The sequence below is a fragment of the Nerophis lumbriciformis genome, linkage group LG10 (genome assembly GCF_033978685.3).
Source record: "Nerophis lumbriciformis linkage group LG10, RoL_Nlum_v2.1, whole genome shotgun sequence".
Lineage (NCBI taxonomy): Eukaryota > Metazoa > Chordata > Actinopteri > Syngnathiformes > Syngnathidae > Nerophis > Nerophis lumbriciformis.
This window is the reverse complement of record NC_084557.2, coordinates 31,519,692-31,525,691: the sequence shown is the minus strand read 5'-3', so window position 1 is coordinate 31,525,691 and position 6,000 is coordinate 31,519,692.

The window sequence follows — 6,000 nt, the reverse complement described above, 5'->3', positions numbered from 1 at the left end:
GAGTTTTTCCTTGCCCTTATGTGGGCTTTGTACCGAGGATGTTGTTGTGGCTTGTGCAGCCCTTTGAGACACTTGTGATTTAGGGCTATATAAATAAACATTGATTGATTGATTGATTGATTGATGCTTCACTGATGAGAGTATTTGGCGAGCACCGTTTTGTCCTACTAATTTCAGCGGCCCTTGAACTCACCGTCGTGTGGACTGATACTCAACAGTTTGTTTACATGCACAACTTTCTCTGACGCTGCCACAGAGAGACGTGTTTTATGCCACTCCTTCTTTGTATCATTTTGTCCACCAAACGTTTTATACTGTGTGTGAATGCACAAAGGTGAACTTTGTTCACATTATTGACTTGTTGGAGTGCTAATCAGGCATATTTGGTCAGTGCATGACTTCAAGCTAATTGATGCTAACATGCTATTTAGGCTAGCTGTATGTACATATTTGTAGGTATATTTGAGCTCATTTAATATCCTTTACGTATGTCCTCTGTGTATTTAATTTATGTTTGCATGTCTCATGACACATTATCTGTATGTAATATTGACTGCAATTCTCATAGTTGTTTGTGTGCCATGTTGTTCCAGACCACAGCAAACGTTACCCAGCTTGCAAAGATTGTAATAAATCCATTAGAAGAAGACAGCCTGCCGTTTCCTTTAACTTGGACACACACATCTATACCTTAGGCTATTCTAAGTTAGTAATTTCTAGAAGTTATCTAATCCTGTGAGAAGCCTCCATTTTACTAATGATTTCCAATGTTGCAAAACTGTGTAGAATAAAAATTAAAATACAACATTTCTGTCAACGAAGATTTGCATCAGCATTTGATAGTAGGCTAATATAGCTAATATAGACAATTATATAATGTGTTGCACGTATATAAGGCTTTTCATTTTTTGCAGCTCCAGACAGATTTTTTATTTATTTTTTGGTCCAAAATGGCTCTTTCAACATTTTGGGTTGCCGACCCCTGTCTTACACCAAGAAGCCCCGCCCTATCTTATTGAGCTACTGCAGCCTTATTGTCCCAGCAGGAGCCTGAGGTTTTTAGACCAGTTCCTCCTGGCTTCCCCAAAAACTAGGCTAAAACCAGAGGAGATAGAGCCTTCTCAGCAGGGTTCAGACTATGGAACCACCTTCCATTATCTATTAGATCAGGCCTGGGCAATTATTTTGAGTCTATTTTGAAAAAAAAAATTGTCTGGGGGCTGGTATATCTATTTTTAGGAACACTAATACAGAACCTCACAATAATGTCTGGTTGAATGCTAAAAACCTTATGACAGACCGCCTTAAAAAGCGGAATGGCATTTTATATTTTTTTTACTGAATGAGACACCCAGAATGTACATGAAAATAAAGAATGCGGGATTTACAATATTAACTATGAACGATAAAACACTGAATATGGTCAATATTCACACCTTCTCGACCGACATATTTTACAATCAAGCGAAATGCAACAAAAATGCAACAAACAGCGAAATATGTACGCAAAGGGTTAAAAAAACAACCCTCCTACGATCTGATATACCTGATATATCACTAAGCTTTAGAACTTTGTTGTAAAAATCTCCTTCCGCGTCTGTCCCTGAATCCCGCATTTCAGGCTGGCCGCTGTGGAAACACTCTGTGGAAACACTCTGTGGAAACAAACCACGCCCACACTGCTTGGTGCCTCGTCTGACCTGCCGTGACGTAGATTACCATAGTAACTAATTAGATTACCAGTAACTAGTATATCATGCAAAAGCGCAGCTTCCAACCATTGAAATACTTTGTATAGTTCAAGACTTACGGTCATTAGAAAACATCACTGCACATCATAATGGCAGTGACAGTTTCCATCTTAAAGATCTAAAAAAAAAATGATTTGGGAATGTCCAACGGGCGAGATTGAAAAGCTTAACTGGCCGCATGTGGCCCCCGGGCCTTAATTTGCCCAGGTCTGTATTAGATTCTCCCACTCTCTGAGCCAATTTAAATCTAGGCTATAAAAACATATTTTTTACTCCCTGGCGTTCAAATCCAGTTGGGCAGGATATCGTGGTTGTTTTTATTTCTTGTTTTATACATTTTTTTTAAATTACATTTTAGTAATTTAGGTGATATATTCTGCACTTCTTTGAAGGTATATTTTACTGTTGTGTTTTATTCATCCTTCTGCACTTTGGCCAACTGGGGTTGTTTTTAAATGTGCTTTATAAATAAATAAACTGAACTAAACAGAATGAAAATGGTAGCTGGTAGTTAATGCATGAATAAATAGAGGCAGTAAATAAGTTTCCCTTCTACCTACTCCTGTTTGGATATGAAAAACCTAATCATTATGTATTATTTATTTGTTTTCATTGTGAATGGATGGATGGATATTTGCACTTAATTGTATTGTTATTATGATTGTTTTCTTTATATCTATTTTATTTTGTATTTGTTTTCAACATAGCTACTACTGCAGAGCTGAACATTGCTGTTCAACAAAGGACAAGGGCCAGAATGACTAAAAAAAAAGATGTATGTGTGTGTGTGTGTGTATTGGGGGGGTCAAGCTCACTCATAAATGTCTAATAGCTCAAAAGTAAGCCAGTGTTGTGTGTGATTGAGCACAGCTGAACGTGAGCAAGGAGTCGGGTTGTAGAAGAGGAAGCCGAAAGCTCTGGTTCCTTTTACTCGTGAAGACGATACTTTGGTCTCACACTGACGACAGCGACAACTAAAGAGTGATGACCCCTGCAAGACTGACATGTCGAACATCGTAATTAACCATCCATGGCGGGCCGTGTAAGTATTCGTTTCCATCAGCGTCACAGCGTGTGCATTGACATGACTAATATACCAGATATGGCACAAGTATTCTACAGTACAACCATTTTAGGAACTGGACTGTTCAGATTGTCTTGGCAGACGTGCCACCTCTCAACTGAGCAGGCTTCACCAGTTCATGATCACATACTTTGGGCAGCTTTAGTCCAAGGGCCTGGTGCAGGAGGCTTGCTATTTATCCTCGAATACACTGTTTTTCAACCAGTGTTAGTCCTAAGTGTCCCAATACTTTTGTCCAGTGTTAGTCCTAAGTGTCCCAATACTTTTGTCCAGTGTTAGTCCTAAGTGTCATAATACTTTTGTCCAGTGTTAGTCCTAAGTGTCCCAATACTTTTGTCCAGTTTTAGTCCTAATTGTCCCAATACTTTTGTCCAGTTTTAGTCCTAAGTGTCCCAATACTTTTGTCCAGTGTTAGTCCTAAGTGTCCTAATACTTTTGTCCAGTGTTAGTCCTAAGTGTCAGTCCTAAGTGTCCCAATAGTTTTGTCCAGTGTTAGTCTTAAGTGTCCCAATAGTTTTGTCCAGTGTTAGTCCTAAGTGTCCCAATACTTTTGTCCAGTGTTAGTCCTAAGTGTCAGTCCTAAGTGTCCCAATAGTTTTGTCCAGTGTTAGTCTTAAGTGTCCCAATACTTTTGTCCAGTGTTAGTCCTAAGTGTCCTAATACTTTTGTCCAGTGTTAGTCCTAAGTGTCCCAATACTTTTGTCCAGCGTTAGTCCTAAGTGTCCCAATACTTTTGTCCAGTGTTAGTCCTAAGTGTCCCAATACTTTTGTCCAGTCTTAGTCCTAAGTGTCAGTCCTAAGTGTCCCAATAGTTTTGTCCAGTGTTAGTCTTAAGTTTCCCAATAGTTTTGTCCAGTGTTAGTCCTAAGTGTCCCAATACTTTTGTCCAGTGTTAGTCCTAAGTGTCAGTCCTAAGTGTCCCAATAGGTGTTTCATGTCTCTAAGACATTCCTACTGGAAGTTACAGGCAGTTTTGTCTGAGTTTTCTTCCTAGGAGCAGTTGTGTCTGTTTTCTTCCTAGGGGGCCCTAGAGCGCAATTTTGTCCAGTGTTAGTCCTATGTGTCCCAATACTTTTGTCCAGTGTTAGTCCTAATTGTCCCAATACTTTTGTCCAGTGTTAGTCCTAAGTGTCCTAATACTTTTGTCCAGTGTTAGTCCTAAGTGTCCCAATACTTTTGTCCAGTGTTAGTCCTAAGTGTCCCAATACTTTTGTCCAGTGTTAGTCCTAAGTGTCCCAAAAGTTTTGTCCAGTGTTAGTCCTAAGTGTCCCAATACTTTTGTCCAGTGTTAGTCCTAAGTGTCCCAATACTTTTGTCCAGTGCTAGTCCTAAGTGTCAGTCCTAAGTGTCCCAATAGTTTTGTCCAGTGTTAGTCTTAAGTGTCCCAATAGTTTTGTCCAGTGTTAGTCCTAAGTGTCCCAATACTTTTGTCCAGTGCTAGTCCTAAGTGTCAGTCCTAAGTTTCCCAATAATTTTGTCCAGTGTTAGTCCTAAGTGTCCCAATAGTTTTGTCCAGTGTTAGTCCTAAGTGTCCCAATACTTTTGTCCAGTGTTAGTCCTAAGTGTCCCAATACTTTTGTCCAGTTTTAGTCCTAATTGTCCCAATACTTTTGTCCAGTGTTAGTTCTAAGTGTCCCAATACACAGTACCTACCTTTTCTGCATTGTGTGCTCACGCTGGTGCTTCCTGCTTTTAAGCGGCCATCTTGAGACGGCAGCAGCGCAGCAGCATCAGCGCAGCGGTTCTTTGAAGGCTTGTAAAATCAAAACCGGAGCAGTAATCAAAACTCTTTCGTCAACTTTTAATCACAAGGGTTCAATCTCTCTCCTGTGCTAGTTTGAAGACGAAACGACAAACGCGCTCAGAGGAGATAATGTTTGAAGAAAGGTGACCGTTTTTTACAAAACTTTTGTTTTGAAGCGGTAATTGCAAACTTCCTGATGATTTTTGCTGGGGGTTGTCAATCTATGAAATGTAGGTCTAAGTGAGACCTACATAGAGGTTTTTGTTTCATGTCTCTAAAACATTCGTACTGGAAGTTACAGGCAGTTTTGTCTGAGTTTTCTTCCTAGGAACAGTTGTGTCTGTTTTCTTCCTAGGGGGCGCTAGAGCGCAATTTTGTCCAGTGTTAGTCCTAAGTGTCCCAATACTTTTGTCCAGTGTTAGTCCTAAGTGTCCCAATACTTTTGTCCAGTGTTAGTCCTAAGTGTCCCAATACTTTTGTCCAGTGTTAGTCCTAAGTGTCCCAATACTTTTGTCCAGTGTATAAAGTCTGGTGTGCTGTGGGAGATTATCTAATTTCACCTATTTGGGTTACAAATATTTTTTGCAAACCAGTAATTATAGTCTGCAAATGATGTGTTGTTGTTGAGTGTCGGTGCTGTCTAGAGCTCGGCAGAGTAACCATGTAATGCTCTTCCATATCAGTAGGGGGCAGCTGGTAGCTAACAGCTTTGTAGATGTCGGAAACAGCGGGAGGCAGCATGCAGGTTAAATGGTATCTAATGCTTAAACCAAAAATAAAGGTGAGTGCCCCTAAGAAAAGGCATTGAAGCTTAGGGAAGGCTATGCAGAACAAAACTAAAACTGAACTGACAACAAAGTAAACAAAAACAGAATACTGGACGACAGCAAAGACTTACTGTGGAGCAAAGACGGCGTCCACAATGTACATCCGAATATGACATGACAATCAACAATGTCCCCACAAAGAAGAATAAAAACAACGGAAATATTCTTGATTGCTAAAACAAAAGTAGATGCGGGATATATCGCTCAAAGGAAGACATGAAACTGCTACAGGAAAATACCAAAAAAAAAAAGAGAAAAAGCCACTAAAATAGGAGCGCAAGACAAGAACTAAAACACTACACACAGGAAAACAGCTAAAAACTCAAAATAAGTCACGGCGTGATGTGACAGGTGGTGACAGTACACCTACTATGAGACAAGAGCTACAGTATAGTGATGCATGCTTGGTTATGGTTTAAAGTCATATCCAACACTTGCGACAACGACTTTTTACTGTCAACTGAGTTTTGTTTTTTAATGATTTCTGCTGGTGGTGTGCCTCCGGATTTGTGTGTGCCTTGGCTCAAAAAAGGTTGAAGAACACTGCTGTAATAGACCGTACATTGGATGGTTTTGCTCCATTGTGGTGCACAA